The 20748-nt window shown below is 40.7% G+C and overlaps 1 protein-coding gene across 2 annotated transcripts in view; it reads right to left on the bottom strand.

Moving 5' to 3' along the window:
* Positions 1–20748, bottom strand: part of LOC109074599 (transmembrane protein 168-A) — a 56811-nt gene that overhangs the window by 8754 nt on the left and 27309 nt on the right. Inside the window, exon 3 of one of the 2 annotated variants that reach the window (XM_042747409.1) lies at positions 120–243. The gene's annotated coding sequence lies outside the window, so the exon portion shown is untranslated. Of the gene's footprint in view, positions 1–119; positions 367–20748 lie in introns of those variants that run through there. The other variant, XM_042747416.1, reaches the window with a different exon arrangement.

The following is a 20748-nucleotide window of genomic DNA, read 5'->3' as shown; positions in this document are numbered from 1 at the left end:
CTTAAAATCAAGCATTATAAATAAAACCTCCATAACAGAAAGCATAAATCTCTCAGTATGCTATAAAAACATGGTGGCATGCAGTAATCAGGGAAGTCAAAGTAGCTGAAGAGGCTCACTCCCGCTCCCTTTATGATCAGAAGATGGAACCATAGCAAAGTGTGGCATTTTCTCTCCGATGTTCCTGCGTAGGCTCCTGACTGACTGGGTAAATACAAGGCAGGCTGCCTCCCACACAAACTTCTGCGAGCATGAAAAGAGAAAGAGAGAGAGAAGTTATGAGCTCCCATAGCTGTCTGCTACCTACATCAAGGAGGTCTTTAATACCCGAAGAAAGCTATTCTCATTCATCTCAGTGGCAGTTGCTCGGCTGGCGCATGACCCCGTTGAAAATGTAAATTTTGATAATGGTACTCCATGCCAAATATATAGCTTATATATATATATATATATATATATATATATATTTAGGATTTTATGTCGATTTACCAGGCAAAACTGGTAATGCAAAACCCTGTAAATGTAAATGCATCCTATCTTTTATTGCAGCAACTGAGGAAGGACTTTCTGAAGATGAACACCTGCAGCTCGTGAACGACTCTATTTCAGGTAAACAAACATCTAGACATTTTTGACCAAAATAGTCTCAAAGCACCATCACCATCTTACTTTGAAAAGTCAAAACACGTCTTTCTGTTGAGTTGTCCTCGGGACAAACGTAAAAAACAAATAAACAGCAAAGAGTGCATGAGCACAGTTCCTGATTCACGAGCAAATGACTCGTATGTTATGAAAATATAACCTACCCTCAACAACAGGGCTCCAGACTAAAAAATTACTTAACTAAATGATAATATAGACGTATTAAGAAAGAATGAAATAAAGAGAACTGTGCATGGTCTCAGAGTGCATTAAAAGGTCATAGGCTTTTATAAAAACACCCAAATAGTCCACAGTTCACCTTTTTGAATGAAATATCGAGGTCACACACAAAATAGGCCATGCAATTCTGAAGGAACAAGATGAGTACAACAAAGGGAACGAGGGATTTTTTTTATTAGCACTGATGGTTGAACGTATTATTGAGAAGTCTACCTTTCAGTGTGTTTGAATGCTTCGGGAGTCACTCAAACACAAATAAGCATGCACATGTTAAACTGTGTAGCTCTTTTAAAGATGTTGGACTATTGCAGGAGTCATGCTTTCTGGACTTTCTGTGGGCTACATGACTCCATCCACCGCTTCCATCTCCACAGAGAAAAATAAGAGAGAAAAAAGCTATGAATTATGCACACCTGTACACCTCCACACCACCTGGCAACCTGCATGTAGCATCACATTAAAAAGGGGCATATAAAATATAAATACCGTTCTTCCGTTCAACGCCATGATGTGGGGGGAAAAAAAGAGAAGCAAACATCTTCAGCCAGGCTGATAGAATTTGATTTGAATGTTGACTAAACTTTTTCCAGAGAGGATAATTGTTCTAATTAATTTTGTGTCCTGCTCGACCATGCACACAACGTATAAGCCAAATACTGCCACACTGAAGGGGAAAAAAAGTGTGAAAAAGTGTTTATTGTTTACCTAGGCTTGTGTTCAGTTTAACATCTGGGATGGCCTGCTTTTGGATGCTGGTGTCTGAAAGAGGGTTATTGACTAGTTCAACCAGCAAGATCATGTTGGTTAACCATTTTCACCAACTAATTTTGCTAGTGTAAGGTCAGAAACTGTTTTGGTTTTAAGTGTTGCATAAGGACAGGTTTATCTGGAATATTTGGCAAAACGTGGCAAAATTCAATTTCAACTAATTACAGAGAAGTATTGATCAATTTTCAATTAATTCAGTTCAATAATTATTTGTAATTCACAAGGTCTCAAACTATAAAAAGGTTTACTTTATATATCTATAGCATTTTTATTTTATCAGTATATAAAATATATTTATGTAATGTATATTAAATAATAGATTTTTTTGAAAATTATGAGGTTTGAAAATAATAATGAATTCAATATCGAAAATATTTTATTGTATAATTCTTGTATATTTTTGAGTATGTTTAATGCATATGTGTTTAAAGTAGATTTGTCCATTAAAAAAAAAAAATCCACTATTTTTAGATTTATTATGGACATTCTTATATAACTGACTGAAATATGACTTTGTTATTTCAGTCAGTGCTTGCAATTTTTGTGTGCATAATGCTTCAGACAGTCAGTGAACGGGCTGTGCATGCTTTGTAGGTTTACCGTCTGGAACTAGCATTAGACCGTAGCCGGGCGCCATACTGCCAAGTATGCAGCCCAACTTAATATACAGTTCCAGGCATAGGGGTCAGATTCACCAAACTCCATTCTTCCATTCTTCTGCCTTCCTTCCTTGTGCACAACTTCATCTGACAAGCACAGCATCAGCAGCACGAGGGATCTGCTCGCAACAAATCTCATTCCCACAGAAATCAATATGATGTACTGAGTCTGAGACTGTTTGGAGAGGCAGCCACATCACAGCCTAAATCAAGAAGCATGTCAGGCTTCAAATGAAAAAGACAGGGATGGAGAATAAAGAGTCAAATCTTAGTGATGTATTTAAATTTATCGGCATTCAGTAGCAAGGCAAACGATGCTGATTAATGCCTGTTGAACCCTAAAACTACACCTCATAATACCCCCAAACTCATCCATCTCAACAGGACAAAGAGGATCTTTCATTTGTCTCTGTGGATGAATGTTGCAGGTCTTTGTCAGGAATTGGCGGTTTTGTCAATGGATAAAACCTCAGTGTGTCTTTCCATAAATGATTCAAGCACTTCAGTTAGCACGTTATGCCATGCCATTTGAGACATTGTGTCTCATTCTGGTGTATTACATTTAAGCATTTCATACCGGCAAATTTTCCCTGACAGAACCAAAAAGGAAAATCGACTTGAAGTAACAAAATGCAATTTCTGTTCCAGCCTACATGAGCTAAATATACACTAGGCTTGTCTTTAGCTTCTGTACATTTAGGCACAGTGTGTTTTCTGAATAAAAGAGAGAAAGACAATCGTATCACGGTTGATCTTAAACATTAAGACGTTTCCTTTCATGCCGGTGACCTCGTACATCACCTTCATGTATAGCCAAAATGGCTTTTTAATAGTCTGACCTGTTCAATACCTCTGAGCTCCAGAAATGATGCCGGGATCCATTAATGGAGGTGACTGCGAGGAAATTGCAATTCAACATTAATCTGTTTGTTGAAGCTAAAGCTACATGACGGGACAGCGGGCTGTTGTACGACTGTAATACGGCCAATTGAGAGAATTATTCACATTCTAACAAAAGGAGGCATTAGTCATCATATCCATGATCAAATAAATGAAATAGTGATGAGATCTTCTGGTGAGAATGTATTATGGTCATACAATAAGTCTCAGAATGGGATTAAATGTCCCATACGGTGATGTTTATTCGAACTGATCGGTGATCTTCCGCTTGATTAAGATTCAGAGGTTATATGCATGCATCTCTCTGTCTGAGCCATTACGTTCATTGATCAAAGATTGGAAGTAAATGAAATTGATCCCTTGCAATTGATCCCAGGCAAAGATGCAGTTGTTCCTCTTGGCTCTAAAAGCGAATTGTCAGATCAGTCTCGGTGGGCTGGTTTGATAGTTTTAGAGATGTTTTCACCATTTTTGATCAACTATCCCAGCAAAACAACAGCTTGGCCAGGCAGAGACCTGCAAACCAGCTTAGGCTGATTTAAACCTTTTTCTTTTCATAAAAGCTGCAAAAACAGGTTGTCGGTAGGTGTGACAACTTGACCCAAATCAAGTTATTTCGAGTCTGCTGTAGTAGGACGTTGCCTTAGGCTGAGTCAGCAGTTTGCCGCTTGATCACACACTGGACAGATGGAGCGTGAAAAGGTGGTCGTGTTCCTCATGCTTCTCAATGCCATATAAATGACAGTGACTATGAAGGATTCAAGGTCAAAAAATGGGTTCTTTCAACCAGATATTAGGCTATATCAAAAGTTAATGTACAGTTGGGTGACAAGTTGTTGACACACTGATTCCGCCCATTGCGAAGTCTTAATTAAAAATGAATGAGCACGTCACATATGTATGCACAATCTATAACATGACGGTAACTTAGAAACAGTTATGGTCAATGTTGATTCTACACTGAAGATATTTGTAAATGATGCCACACACAAATCGAAAATACTAGACCTTCACTGACATATTTTACATTACATAAACATTCAGCATTAAACATTTAATTAAGTGAAATTTAAAAGATAAAAGCAGAGCAATTTAAAAGAAGAAAAGGTATAAAATGATCCAGTTAGGCTGTTCGTTTTGTTATTTTTGTTGCATAGACGTCCTTGTTCATCAATGTTTTTAATCATCCAATGAGATGAAGATGATGGGTTTAAGAAAGAAATCTCACACACTGTTGAGCAAATAAATAAATATAAATTCATTTTTATTTTAGCACCCTGCCATTTCTGTTTGGTTTTAGGAGTGGTTCAGGTTCATTTGACAGGGCACCAGCAAAGAATTAAACACAATGAAGATAAATGCAGAGGCTTTCGATTTATTGAATTTGTACTCAATATCGGTTCAAACTTTGCCCTCTGGTTTGGTCTGGTTTGATCCATCGCTTATTTGTAGAGTTAAGTTTTTCGTTGAATTGAGCAGAAATACAAAGGCTCATAGGAGGAGAAACGTATCTCGACCACTGAGTCCTGTTTTTTGTCACACTCTATTATCCATTGTGTTGAGCAGTCTGCCAAAAAACTGGCTGAAAATCACCAGCCAGCAGCACCTGGGATTACGCTTTCCTGGTCAGCCAGCCATGAGTGATGGCATGTCTTGCTGAAAGGTTTCAGGAGGGAACGCCGCTCCTCCCAAAACACAAACCCTTCCATTCATCACCCTTCATATCTCCCAGAGCCACGGCCAGAGGGAGTCAGGCAACACGAGAGACAAAAATCAAAGCAGTACCATGAGCCAAGCGCCACTTACCCTCCTCCTGCATCGTACCCGGCCTAGTCAGAGAGTTTCCTCTCCCCTAAGCCAGACAACGCTGAGCCCTCTGGGAGCGCTCTTTTAGCAAAGCAAGAGAGCAGGCGTTTAGATAGATAGAGACAGGGAGAATGTGTGTTGGGGAGGCTTGACTCACAGCCAAAACTGTTGGAGAGAGAGAACAGCCATATGATTATTCCTCTCTGTCCTTATTTCTTGCTCCATAGGAGCTGATGAGAACAGAGCAATACAGCAAAAAGTTATTGGACGGTTAAGCTACATTTAAAAATCATTGCATTAGATAATAAAATATCAACCCAAGTGGCATTGAATGCAAACAAATGTCACTAATTTCACTTTTCTGAGCAAAATTGTGCAGTTGTTTTAAACCCACAAGGTGATTTTTTTTTAATAGATTTATGAAACAAAACTACATGGCACATTTTCCAGATTTATTTTTGCCACAATGCACTGGTACTTTAGCCAAACTGTAATATGTATGTATGTATGTGTATATATATATATATATATATATATATATATATATATGTAGTAAGTTCGTGGGAGGAAAGGAAGAGGACAAAGGGGTCGGCTGGACTGCTGACGTATATTTTATTAACATAAACAAACTTTGCACCAACGGTGACTTTTACTCTAGCATCAACAACGGCACGATCACATAACACTTCCGGGTGACTTCTTCCGGTTTCGGGTCACGTCAGCAGTCCGTCTCTCTCTCTGTCTTGCTTCTGTCTCTCCTGGCGTTTTATACTCTCTCCCACGCCAATTACTGAAACAAGAGACAGGTGTTGCTCGTCTCTGCCCAAACCACTCACTTACCAATCGTCTCCTGATTCTCTCTCCCGCTGCAGACTTCGCTAAACCACGCCCCCCCTGCCACATACCCCCACCGCCCGACTCAGGCCGGGGAGCCATCCGGCCTGCAGCCCCCCCCCCATTTCTGGAGAGGAAGTCGGCCACAGCCATCTGAACACCCGGCCTGTGGATCACCTTGAACTTAAAAGGCTGTAGAGCCAGATACCAACGAGTGATCCGCGCATTGGTATCCTTCATGCGGTGGAGCCACTGCAGAGGAGCGTGGTCCGAACAGAGGGTGAACTCTCGCCCCAGGAGATAGTAGCGGAGGGTGAGGACGGCCCATCTGATAGCAAGGCACTCTTTCTCTATGGTGCTGTACTTAGCCTCTCTCTTTGAGAGCTTCCGGCTAAGGTACAGCACCGGCCGTTCCTCCCCCTCCATCTCCTGGGACAGGACTGCACCCAGCCCCCTGTCCGACGCGTCCGTCTGCAACAGAAAAGGGAGAGAAAAAATCAGGAGAGTGTAACAACGGCCCGCCACACAGGGCAGCCTTTACCTGGGTGAAGGCCTGCTGACACGGCTCCGTCCACTGGACCGTATCTGGCACCTCCTTTTTAGTAAGGTCAGTCAAAGGGCTGGTGAGGTCCGAATAATTAGGAATAAACCGTCTATAATATCCCGCCAGCCCCAAGAACTGCCTTACCTCCTTTTTGGTCTTGGGACGTGGCCAGGTCGCAATAGCAGCTGTCTTGTCAATTTGGGGACGCACTTGCCCATGCCCCAAGTGGAAGCCCAGATACCTTACTTCCACCCGCCCAATCGCACACTTCTTTGGGTTGGCCGTGAGTCCCACTCCCCTCAGCGATCTCAGGACAGCCCTCAAATGCTGCATATGCCGCTGCCAATCATTACTAAATATAATGATATCATCCAGGTAGGCAGCTGCATATGCAGCATGGGGCCGCAGAATCTTATCCATGAGGCGCTGAAAGGTAGCCGGCGCCCCGAACAACCCAAAAGGAAGGGTGACAAACTGGTGTAATCCAAACGGCGTTGTGAAAGCTGTCTTTTCTTTGGATAATGGAGACAAGGGGATCTGCCAATAACCCTTTGTTAAGTCCAATGTCGAATAAAAACGAGCCGTGCCTAGCCGATCAAGCAACTCGTCAACCCGCGGCATTGGATACGCGTCGAACTTCGACACAGCATTCACCTTGCGGTAATCCACACAGAACCGGACTGAGCCGTCCGTTTTCGGAACTAAAACTATCGGGCTCGCCCAATCACTATTGGATTCTTCTATTACTCCCATGTCAAGCATTGCACCTAATTCAGCCTGAACTACCTTTTTTCTTGTGCTCAGGTAAGCGATACGGCCGGCTGCGAACTACCACGCCCGGCTCGGTCTCGATATGGTGCTGAATCAGGTTAGTACGGCCCGGTAGGGGCGAGAAGACGTCGACAAACTCTGCCTGTAATTTCGTTAGATCAGTAAGTTGGGACGGCGAGAGGTGATCTCCCCCTGGGGCCAGAGCGAGGGATTGTGGTTTGACATTCGCCTCTGGTCCGAGATCCTCCTCCCCTCCAATCACCGTTGCCAACATCACTGATTCTGCCTCATTCCATTTTTTTAGGAGGTTGAGGTGATAGATCTGACGGGCCCCGTTCCTATCGGACCGTATTACTTCATAATCGAGATCTCCGACTTGTCGTGCGACCTCAAACGGTCCCCTGCCACTTAGCCATTAACTTTGAGCTCGACGTTGGGAGTAATACAAGTACTTTCTCTCCCGGTGCAAATTTGCGTAATCTAGTTCCCCTGTTATATAGCTGGCTTTGGCGGTCCTGGGCTTGTAACAAATTCTCCATTGATAGCCGCCCCAAAGTGTGGAGTTTTGTTCTCAAGTCCAGCACATACTGAATTTCGTTTTTGCCCTGAGACGGCCCCCTCCTCCCAAGTTTCTCTCAGTACATCCAGCACCCCTCTGGGCTGGCGTCCATAGAGAAGCTCAAAGGGGGGAAAACCCCGTGGAGGCTTGTGGGACCTCTCGCACAGCCAATAACAAGGGCTCTAGCCACTTATCCCAATTCTTGGCGTCTTCTTGAACGAATTTACGGATCATGGATAGGTGTGTGCGATTAAAATCGTTCGACCAGGCCGTCGGTCTGTGGGTGATAGACGCTAGTTCGAATCGATTTAATGCCCAATAATCCGTACAGTTCGCGTAACGTACGTGACATAAACGCCGTGCCCTGATCGGTGAGGATTTCTTTCCGGATCCCCACCCGGGAGATAAGACGAAACAGGACGTCCGCAACACTCTTAGCGGAAATGTTGCAGAGGGCCACTGCTTCAGGATATCGTGTTGCATAGTCAACTATGACTAATGCAAAGCGATGTCCCCGTGCAGATCGCTCTAATGGCCCGATGAGGTCCATACCAATTCTTTTTCGAAGGGGACCTGCATTAAGGGAAGGGGGGCGCAAAGGCGCTTTTGGGGCGGCCGGTGGATTCACCAACTGACATTCAGGACAAGACGCGCACCACCTGCGCACGTTGTCGTGAATGCCTGGCCAAAAGAAACGGGTCATGAGGCGATTCAGTGTTGCTGCCTGTCCCAAATGGCCCGCCATAGGATTAGAATGAGCCGCATGGAAAAGCATTTCCCTGCGGCTCTTCGGAATCAACAAATGGGTTGTATTCACTTTTGTCCGAGCGTCTTGGGTCACTCGATACAACCGATCTCTTAAAATGGCAAAATACGGATAGGTGAGCGGGTGGGCAGGTTGGAGAGGCTGGCCATCGATGGAGCGGACCTGTTGGAAAGCGTGTTTTAATGTCTCATCCTGAGACTGCTCCAGAGGAAAGTCATCACGCTCCGAGAGAATAAGTCTCCCGATTTCGCTCGGTTCCCCAGAAGCAGAACCCCGCGGTCCTGGCTCAGTTTCTCCCACCTGCACACGCGCAGCCTCCTTCCGTGCCTTCTTTCCCCAAGAGGCATCCGCACATAACGACCCCAATAAAAACAGTAAACGCGGGCCAATTTGTTCCCAAAAATTATCGGATGCCGGAGGTGGGGACTAACCGCCCCCTCCACACTATGCTTTTTGTCCCCTGAATTGAATAATAATTGGGACAACCGGGGTACTCCACCACATCCCCGTGTACGCACCGCACCTTAACCACACGGCTTGTATCCAATGCCCCGGTTGAATCAGGCTTTGATGGATTGAGGTTTGGTTACATCCTGAATCCACCAAGGCCGGATATGTACCCCCCTTGATACTCACAGGTATTTGGTACTCTCCTGCCTGACAGGGGGTGGCCTGTGGGACATCCGGGACCCGGATCATCGTCCCCACCTCCATCACTGGACACCTGTCCACAAAATGCTCCGGGTCCCCACAACGCCAACAGGCCAGCCCAGACCTCCCCGCCGCCCCAGTGGCAGGGAGTGGATTGGAGAATTGGCGTGGAGAGAGCGGGGAAACAGAAGCGCTGTCCCCTCCGGCAGCCATCAGCCCCGCCCCCCTGGGCGGGGCCCTTGGATTCCCATAATACCATTACACAAACCCGCCCCGCCCCCGGGGCGGGACACGAGGAGGACCGGGTGGACGGGACCTAGGGAGAGGGACAGGTCGAGAGAGAGACGGGGAGGAGAGAGAGGGAGAGAGAGAGAGAGATGTTAGGGGTTCGCCGACCCCGGGGCACGCCACCATGTGGTCCTCTGCCAGATGGACGGCCGAGTCCAGTGACGTGGGACGGTGGCACTGGACCCACTCGGCTGTTTTTTTCGGTAGCCGAGCGATGAATTGCTCCAGCACCACGAGGTCGATGAGGTGTTCCACGTCACTTCCCTCGGCCAGTAGCCATTTGCGGCAGGAGTCCCGGAGCTGCTGGGCCATCGCAAATGGCCGACCGGATTCCCCCAGGTCCAGGGAACGGAACCGCTGGCGATGCTGCTCTGGGGTCCGGCCGACCCGCTGAATGATGGCCCGTTTCAGGTCGTCGAAGACCAGGAGGTTCGCCACCGGTAGCTGTTGTGCGGCCACCTGGGACTCGCGCGAGAGCAGGGGGATCAAACGGACCGGCCATTGGTCGCGGGGCCAGCCGCACGCTTCCGCAGCTTTCTCAAACAGTTCCAGAAAAACTTCCGGGTCGTCTTGTGGTCCCATCTTGTGGAGGGGTAAGTGAGCGGGTACCGCGGGCGGTCCCGTGGCCTCGGCGCGAACCTCCCGGTCGATCCAGCTCCGGAACCTCTCGCGGTCCTCCTGCTGGGCTTGAAGGATGGCGTGGAATCGCCGCTCCTGATCCGTTCTTAAGTCCAGCAGGGCCTGGTGTTGCTCTTGATGCAGGGCCGCGAGGGATGAAATGACGTCCGCAAATGGCGTAGAGGAGGGACTCTGCATGGCGGCGGCACTCCTTCTTCCTTTCCCGGGTTTCGGCACCAGTGTAGTAAGTTCGTGGGAGGAAAGGAAGAGGACAAAGGGGTCGGCTGGACTGCTGACGTATATTTTATTAACATAAACAAACTTTGCACCAACGGTGACTTTTACTCTAGCATCAACAACGGCACGATCACATAACACTTCCGGGTGACTTCTTCCGGTTTCGGGTCACGTCAGCAGTCCGTCTCTCTCTGTCTTGCTTCTGTCTCTCCTGGCGTTTTATACTCTCTCCACGCCAATTACTGAAACAAGAGACAGGTGTTGCTCGTCTCTGCCCAAACCACTCACTTACCGATCGTCTCCTGATTCTCTCTCCCGCTGCAGACTTCGCTAAACCACGCCCCCCCTGCCACAATATATATATATATTTTTTTTTTTTTTACAGTTTTATATTTATGTTTTATGTTATAAATATAGTTTAACCAATTATCTAATTACATTTTAAGTATCTGTGCAGTATGGCAAAAAATAAAGGACTTTATAAAAATACTTTTTTTTTTCAATTACCATCCTGTAATTATGAACTCGCTTTTTATTTTTGAATTAAACATTATATGTGTATAATGTTTTAATATTTAAATCACTTCAAAAAGTCAGCTTATGATTGTGATATTCATTCATACATTCATTTATTTAACTGCTGACCATTCAAAAATCAAGACCATTATTCACCATGTTTGCTTGTGAGTAACATAGTAACCTGGACCGTACTTTCTTGAGTTGAACTGCAGGCCAAATCTGAGAGACGTGATTTTGGTAAAATACCTTTGTTAAAAAATTAATTCCACTTGTTTTGATATCTTGTTTTCGGTTTTTAGGCCATTTCTACAATGCTCACACATGCACAGAGAAAAAGAGATGATGTGACTGCATGAGGAGCTCTAATAGTCTGCCCACTGCTACAGCAATGAACTAATCCACCTCCTCTCCTGATTGGTGAGTCAGTTTGACACACAGCAGCGGACACTTGACACACTCTTCACCCTCCCATACACACACGCATGCATGCTCACACCCTCAAGGTGAGCGAGCGAGCCACCTTCATGCTTTATTAAAGCATTAATGACAGAATAGACACAGTGGTTGAGATACATGATTGCTCCAAGAATGAAATGTAAAAAAGACACCCGTGGCCTCACACGCATGCACAGTTGTAAGCTTGCCCATAGATCACGATTGTCATGGCAAAATGGGTGGGAGTTTTTATGCTGCACTCTATCGGGGTCACCACACACTCAGAATATTAACCAGAGGTGGTTAATGCATCCAAACTGTTTTTGAAGTGCATTAAAGCTAGAAAGTGGGCGTCCATTCCTCTCCTGCATCTAAGACTGCATGTTTTGCTCTCCGGAGAGACTATTCTTCAGCTTTTAAAACTGGAGCACGGCACAGCTGGCAGTCCTGTAACAGGCACAACAAAATAAGGAGTTGCAAACACACAAACATGCCGTCTTCCACACGGTTCTTGTGTTACAATGCTTTCATGTTTCCGTCAATCATCCATTGGCTCTGTCTCATCTTCAGCAGCTGCAAATATTCATTCCCACCGCAAGAATTTTATTTTTTCAAGGTTGCACTTGAAGAAGCATTTGCTTGATATTTCTTCTACAATCCTTAGAAACATAAATATAGACGCTAATGAGAATATTTTTGATGTGCAATACAAGTATAGTGTTAAAGTAGGTAAAATAACGATTGATTATCTTGGAAAATTGGAGCACACTTTGAAATGCTGAGATATCTTATTGGTTATTATTATTTTAGAGTTTAAGCTGATTGGATATGTATAGAGGGGACTCTTGGTCTTTTGTTGCCATCCACTGGCCCATGCATCGCTGACAGCATGTGACTGCACTAATGGTGAGCTGGTAGCTTTTTTTGCAGGGTGGGATGAGGGAGAGTTAAAAATAAATGGGTTGCCGGAGGGGCTGGTTTCAGATGCTGTCAGAGAGTGTCGGCCACCTCACATCTACTGCGCCTCACAGGAGGCTGGATTTTGTTTATGGATCTCAGGCTTGTGTGTTCCCAATGATAAATGAAACGTACGGCCGACTCACACAAAGCTTCATCTAGCATGATATATGTATGACATTTCAAGGTGAGTTAATGTGATAATATTTCTGGCAGGTATAATAATTAAATGGGAATAAATGATATGGTTTACTTGGTCAAGTTAGTGTGATGTGGCCAGTTTCCATAGTAAAATAATTATTTTTTGAAGTTTTAAATAAAATTATTGGAGTGTAATAATAATAATAAAAAAAAATAATATTTAATTTTTGGTTCCACTTTATATTAGGTGGCCTTAACTTCTATGTACTAACATAAAAAAAAAAAAAAAAGTAATTACATACAGGTATTTTAAAAATATAAGTACAATGTAAAAACAAAGTTCATTGTACCAAATGATTAATTTAAATGTAAGTACATAGTAGTTAAGGCCACTTAATATAAAGTGGGACCTAATTATTATTATTTTTTTCAAAATGTCATGTTTAATTCAATGTATTACTTGCTGTTTCTTTGTAATTAATTGTGAAATCTACTAGCAATTTCTAAGTGAAAATTGTTTCTACGCCATTTTTTTTCCAGTGTGAAAGTGACCAAATTTCTTCACAAAGCAACAAAATCACATACAACATATGATTAATGTTATATATTGATGCTATATATGTTATATATTTATAAGTCATGAAATTAACATTGAACCTATTTACTTTTCTAATACACATTATGGTCTTATTGTGCTTGGTGCATTGATGCATGATATACAGTATTGATATCTTATCTACCATTATTAGAGATTTTTTTAATATATATTTCTGTATTGGATATTTAAATATGCATGCACATTTTATCTTTTTTACATTTGGATTATTATTGCCATTAAGATCACTTAAAGTTAATTATGTTAAATATAATTTCAACTTTTGAAATTAAATATATATTATACAGTTTTGCTGTTGTAATGCTTAAATTTGTAGAACTTGAAATTTTTTAATTAAAATGTATTGCTATCAATAATTTTAATATTTAACCATTTACATTTTTACATCAACAATTTATTGATTGTAGGTCAGTATTAAAATACTGCTATTTAAAATAATTATCGACTTGTCAGACAGAATGCAACAGAACAAATACTTATTTTATTCATTTATTTATTTTTTACAAATACTAATTTTTGAAAAATAGTATTTGTCTTCATAATCGTTAGGGCACAGAGTAAAATGGCTTGGATGATTGTAAAATATAATTAACAAAATTAACCAAACATGTAGACATACACATACAACATTACTACTAATGATTTAGGATATGCGCTATATCAGAATCAAAGACGTTGCCCTCAAGTTTTGTAGGGCAAACATTACCTTTACAGTTTCTCTTTCAGTGAACCGTGTTGTCAGAAGCATTTGCAAGTGCACCGAAACGTCCAGAGTCATTTTAAACCACAGAGCGTAATTAGAGGGGTCTATGAAAACATCAAGGCCAACATGACTGACTGTCACCATAGTAACAGAAAATGCAACAGCTGTAGAGATGCGCCATAATTAAGCATGTGTTTTGGTCATGTTCTTTCTCCAGCTTCGAGAACAGGTCATCACGAGATGCACGGGGACGATTGTCGTAATGTAAAGGAAGATGTAATCCCTACATGTGAGCTGGAAGAGGGCTTGGATTAGCAGGACGTCCCCTCCTCCCCCCAGCCATTGAGAGTGACCTTACAATGTCGAGCAAAATGAACTAGGGTTGATTCAGGCCACATGCACTCCCGGATATTTATTCCGGCACAATCACGGCCTCTTCATCTCCACTAGAGCAAAAGGGAGCTGAAAATGGACAGGCCCCATCAAGCCAAGTACTGAGGCTACCTGTACCACTGAGGCCTGCTCGTGAAAAAATAAAAGAAAATCACTTTTATCACTCTAGGCACAAAGCCATCAACATGCCTCATTTAATTCAGCTGCAAAGTCATAAAACTGCTGCTTCCATCGCAGGTTTTCTGCTTAACCGTTTCTATGCAGATTGCAGCAAACTCAGAGGAAAATACATTTTAGGAGCACCAAACTTTTCTGATTTATGAGGATGTTCGATGAGGTCATACAGGCTACCCTCACGTCGAGCTCCCGGCAGGTCGGGCCAAAATTTGGTAAGACTGCGTCAATCTGCAGCGCTCTCATTTATGAGTCAGCGCCGCACAAGGGCCAACAGATTTCGCCCTCCTTTTGTCCTCATTACCATGGGTCCAACTGGCAAAGCAGGCCAAAGTTTCCTAAGATGTGACCCACTTAACGGTACGCTTTTGAGTCAGTGCAAATATAGACGCGGGCAGCTTGCTTGTGGGCTGAGTCATGATATGGATTTGGAACTGATGCAAAAACAGGGAACAAATAAGACAACAGGCAAATCAAAGTCAACAGATCCGACAGCACAAAGCACATCCAGGACAGCATTCCTAATCACGGTGATGCATGCATAGCGAAAAAAACAATGCTGTACTGTAATATCGGCATTGAAGCAGACAAACAAGTTTAAGAAATTAAAAGTACTTTTGAAGAATATGATTAAAGGAATCGTTAATTCGAGAAAAAAAAATCTAATTGTATTTATTTACCCTCATGCCATTCCGAACTGAATGACTTCTGTTCTTATTGTATTCACCATTAAATACAAATAATTACTAGAAAACTTTACAGTATGTACAGTATGAATATATACATTATACAATACAGTATACAGTAGTTTAGTTACTTTGAGATGATTATATATATATATATATATATATATATATATATATATATATATATATATATATATATATATATATATATATATACTTTAATGAACTAGTCGAGAATAAAACAATGTAAATCTAGAAGAGACATGCACAGCAAACGGAGTGTCCGTGTGATGTTCCCTCACAGGCTGCTGATAACCCAGGGCTGTCGATAGAGGAGACTTTCAACCGAGAGCCGAGCATTCTGGGATGGCAGAAACAGTGGGAATGACTGATAACAGATGAAGTGATTACAGAGCCTCTCTGACAGACTGAGATAAAGAATATAGAGAGGGAGGGGGAGAGACGGAGAGAAACCAGGAAAGAGTGTAAAAAATGGTCCTCTCCAGGTGAGCTCCTATTCTAGGGCATCTTCCCAATTAAACCTGCTCACTTGTTCCACAACCTTAGGGAATCGATGTCCAAATTTGTTTTGAAAAATCATTTCCGGCGCTCCTTTGGCTTGCCCATTTGTCTCTCCACTGTGTTACATCCTACTTTCCATCTTGGTAAACAGAGCAGAATATATAATAGAAAGAGTTAACAAGCTGGGTCAAAAAATGACTTTCTGACCTTTGAGAAAATTTACAGGCCATAAATGTTTCTTACTGGCCATGAAACTGTATGCTGCAGTATTTCATTATGAAACAGTCGTGTCCCTATGACAAAGAAATATTTCCCTTTTATATTTCTGGCAAACAGAGCCAGTTATTGTTTCTAGCATGATATATTACCCAATTTCTCTGTGTCTTCACTTGTATATTACTGTAATACAGCAGTTCAATAAACAAAAAACTAATATTAAGTAACTGACATTTTAGCTATATTATAAATATTGCCAGTTACTTCGGTTGGTTTTGTTCCACTTATACAAAATGATTACCAAATTAACCAAAGCATATTTAACCACTGTTTGGCTCTGAGCAACAAAAAGAAAAAATGAAATTATCTTTGTTTTATCTACAACTTAATTTTTTTTTACAGTGTACTGGACTACATTTTAAGAAGAAAATACTATTTCTTTTTTTTTCTACTTCAAAATTTCATTTGAATTTAATGTGTTACTTGTCATTTTCATTTTAATTAAATTTAGAAATTTACTAACAATTGAAATTTGTACACCAATTATTATTATTATTATTATTATTATTTTCAGTGCAGATGTGTTATTACTAAATGAACTGGTGTTATGAACAAATCAGTTGAGTAAATAAATCAACTAGCATTTTATTACTAAATGAATCAGTGATTTTGGACACTTCACTTGAGGGAATAATTCAGTTATGGCATCTTCTAGTGTAGAAGACCTGTTGAAACCTGTACAAAGGCACCAGTCAATTCAATTTGAGAAACTCATTTTTAAAAAGGAACTTTAAATGTTTTTTTTTTTTTTAATCTTTTTGATTTTCTTACGTTGTTTATCTCTGATAAAACAAAAAATAGTAATTTTTTAATTATATTTTTCATTTTTTTATTTTTTATTTTTTTCATTCATTCATTCATTTTTATTTTATTGCTCCATGGTAAAACACAAAACATTTCATTTTCTTCTTTAGAAGAAAATGAAATGAACTATGTATCATGCACTCATATATATAAAGGTTCCAACAGTTGGCTGGCTATTTATTTATTTATTTGGAACCATTTTTGGTTCCACAAAGAACCTTGAATGGAAAAGTTCTTAAAAGAACCACTTAACAAAACTTTTTAATAATCTGAAGAACCTTTATCCACTATTAAGAACTTTCTGTGCAATGAAGAGTTTCCATGTATATTAAAAGTTCTTAATGGAGCCATACAGTACATGCTAGTAAATAACTTTTATTTTTTAGAGTCTTTCAACTTTTAAAAAGCTTTCCTTGCATCTGGTGAGTGTCAGTTTTGGATTCTGCTATCAAATCTAAAAGAGTCTCATCTTGTCTGGTATCTCAGAGAAACTCTTACAGTCAGGGATCACAAAGCTAGTGATGCAAAATCCATCTTATAGCTAATGCTGAGGCAGCTTATGCAAATAATCTCCTCATTCATCCTCCTATGACGAGCCCTTCACAATATGTAGATGTTTTTTTTTTTCTTTTTTTGTACACTGAAATGAATACAAATTGAAGCTGTGGAGGAAAAACATTTTCCAGAGAGTCCACAATGCTTCTTGAACTGGGAGAAATGTGCTGTCATACATCTTCATTTGCAAGTGACAGAAAGCGTTTGGCCGCTCAATGCCTGCTAATAATAATGACACCAGCCGTTGAGCAAAACATTAAGCATACTATGGAAATGTCCCTTATTTGTCGTCAAGTTTAATTTTAGTCCTATTTCCACCAAATCAGCAACACCTATATTAAGCCTATTAGAGTAAATGATCACAATAAAAAAAAAATGTGCTGAACAAAGCAATAGCATACTTAATGAATTTGCCCTAAGTGCTCCAATTTGCAGATTACCATTGCAGAATGATCTATATATGATAGTTTCTGTGTTGTATTGTGAGTCGAGGTGTGTGTTGGCATACTAAGACATCCAGAAAGTCTCCAGACATACACAGGGATATCACCACAGCTACAACACTTGTACTGTCAAAGCTCAACTCTCAGGCGTATGGATTATGAAGGCTGAGTAACCGAGTGTCGTTCTGTTACAGGCTGACAGACTGTTGTTTTGATTGGGATTTCAACATGCTAATTGGCTGCGCAAAGTTGGCGTAAGTGGGTGATGAAGAGGCTGAGGGGTGCTTGGGTTTAGACAGCTGTTGAAGAAGAAGAGGAGGGTGAAGGAAAGAAAGAGAGATAAAGGAGTGCACGTGGGCTGAGACAAAAGTGCTTGTCAGACTCGCCGCAGCCTGTTGACTGAGATAAGCGTAGCTGCAACTTGAGGAGGCGGCGATTCTCCGCCTACAGAACCTCAGTGACACCGACCGCCATTTGCAGTGGCTTTCCTGCAGATGTATGATGCACATAAACGTGTGTATGATGAATTATGGACATTTTTAGAATTTCAGGGGTTGATTTTTATTAAAACCAACAGATTTTGTTATATGGATGACATGTTAAACTTAATTATTTTTACTATTTTATTGTTTTCCCTTTTACTGAAGGTCCCTTTCCCAGACCTTAAAATATGAAAATAAATAATAAAATTTGGATTTAAAATGTAGATCGCAAAGATAATAAAATAAACCATTTTGTTATTTATTGTGGGAAAAGGTTTGTAATTTTTACACACATTACAAATTGCCATTCAGTTATAAACATTTTACACAATAACCAACAATTTAGCCACTAACACCATCTTTTTTTTGTTGTTGTTTCTTTACTTGGTTACAAAGAGACACCACAGAGACAGCCAGCCAAGAAGAAACGTGATGTGAAAAATCAAGGTAAAAATCCCTTTTGAACAGAATACTTTTATTGTTTATCATTTGCAAACAAGCTGTAATTTGGTCAACTTGAGCAAAAAATACATAAATAAATAAAATTAAAATATTCTTGTTAAAATATTATCATTGTAAATATTATTATAATTATTTTTATTTTTACATATCAATCCATCATTTGGTCAAAATATCCTAAAATGTTAAATTATTATTAGTTACTATTATTATTATTATGATTATTAAATAATATTTTGTGTATTTCATATTCATTAAACTCCAGGCACAATTATATCCCAAAACTGTTTCAAATGTAATTTAAACTACATAATACTCTTTTACACAGTACATATAGAGATGTAGTGGATTTTTTTTTTTTTTACAAATCAGAAAAAAATGACTTATACTATGCTGCATGTACTTTATATCCACTGTAGGACATTGTTAGCTGACAAATTTAAACTTGTGATAAAATTGTCTAAAGGTCAGTGTGGAAGAAGCTCTCTTGCCAGTTAATCGTTATGACACAAGCAAAGCAGGTTGGCAGAGGAAAGCAAAAATAAAAATCTAATTACAGTGCAGTGCAGGAAACTTCACTGTAAGCTCCATTATGCTAGCAGCAGGTTCTGGTGCTTTTAGGGTCATTTTAGTCTAAATGTTGGTGTAAACACTTTATATTGCTTTTATTTTTGTCCAAAAATGTTTCTCAATCTGGGGCTTTCACACTAACTCTCAGAGTACGATAACACTGTAGCAGAGGTTGAGTAATTCTCTATGAATACATAAATGATTTTACAGCTCCTCCTCATTGCACTTTCCATTTGCTGATGTATGATAAGACTCATTGCACTTTGAAAATGGCAAAGCTCAATTCCCTTTGTTTATTTAGGAAATGTGAGCTGCATTGCATACATCCAATTAAAATGAGCAAATTCAGTCTGAGTTCTTCTTCAGAAATCATCTTCGTAATGATTAACAGTCAAATGTTTGTATTTGAGGATTTCCGCCGCTGAGGTTTTGTATTCAAGTTCAAATTCTACATTAAATTTGTGAGTGTCGCCGTTGAGGTCCAGACCACAAACTGGTGAACCTCGGTTGGTTTGGACAGCTTTTCCTCAATTGGAGGCCAGGTGATTTCTCATCACAAGGGACACGGGAGCAGATTGTGCTGATAAAAGCCAACGTGGTCCAGTGATCAGACGAGGCCAGAGCAGAGGTGGCCACCCCGATGCCGTGTGATGCAGCCTTTGAAAGTGTGATTCAGCTGTTTGCTCCTGTCCACTCGCATTAATCTCTCACATGAAGAGAAGAGATTCTGTGAAAGACATGTGAGTATATAGAAAACCAAGTTTGAGTGCACAAAAGCTTTCTGGGAAGGGTAATCTCATTTACAGAGAATTTGAGTGAGAAACCACCAGGGCAGCAGGTTGACTGCACTTTACGCTGTAATCAAGACAACAATCACACACAGACTGACTTATTTTCTTTTGAGTATTTCCATGTTTAGAAGTAGGTCAAGGTTTTTTTAAGCCTGAATGACTGCTTGGGATATTTGTCTTCAAAAACAAATGCCGTTTAAGACTCTTAAAGCGCATTTACACGGTGAAACCTTCCAGGATCGCGGCACCCACGCATGCAGAAGCTTTGCCAAGGTAATGTATCCAATTAGGCCCGAATCTGATGTGAGCTGAGCTCATTACTATCTAAATATGTGTCAGATAAAACAACATGGCAAATATCGATTTAATAAATTCTAATTTTGATATAATCCTCGGGTCAGACACAGGTAAACTGGTTTGCTGAGGTGTTAGCATGATGAATTGTCACAGAAGTGAGGTCAGTGCCATTTAATATACTACAGTGTACAAAAATACATTGTATATTTCAGACTAATATGAAAAGAATTGACATTTCAGCCACGACATGCTCAATTATTCTGTTTTGTTTGCTCTGGCAGTGAAAATTGTACCAAAAAAAGCTAAAGGAGCATCAACTGTTACTCTTTCTATACAATGAAAGTGAATAGAGACCAAAAATGTCAAGGCAAGATATTCAGTGAATAACAAATTTTTGTTATGTTTTGATATGTCTTTTGTAAACAAAACTTCTGAAGACTTGGAATATAACACATAAGTTGTATTGGCCAATTTCATGGTGCTTTTTATGGTTCTTTTTTTTTTGTCCTTTTAGGAGCTTGAAAGTCTTGAAAATCCACTTCTATTGTATGGAAAAGAGCAGCGTGATTATCATTCAGAACATATCCTTTTGTGTTCCACTGATGAAAAAAAAAAGTTGTATGGGTTTGAGGGTAAGTAAAT

The sequence above is a fragment of the Cyprinus carpio genome, chromosome A4 (assembly GCF_018340385.1).
Source record: "Cyprinus carpio isolate SPL01 chromosome A4, ASM1834038v1, whole genome shotgun sequence".
In the NCBI taxonomy this organism is placed as follows: Eukaryota; Metazoa; Chordata; class Actinopteri; order Cypriniformes; family Cyprinidae; genus Cyprinus; species Cyprinus carpio.
This window is presented reverse-complemented; position numbering and strand designations above follow the sequence as displayed.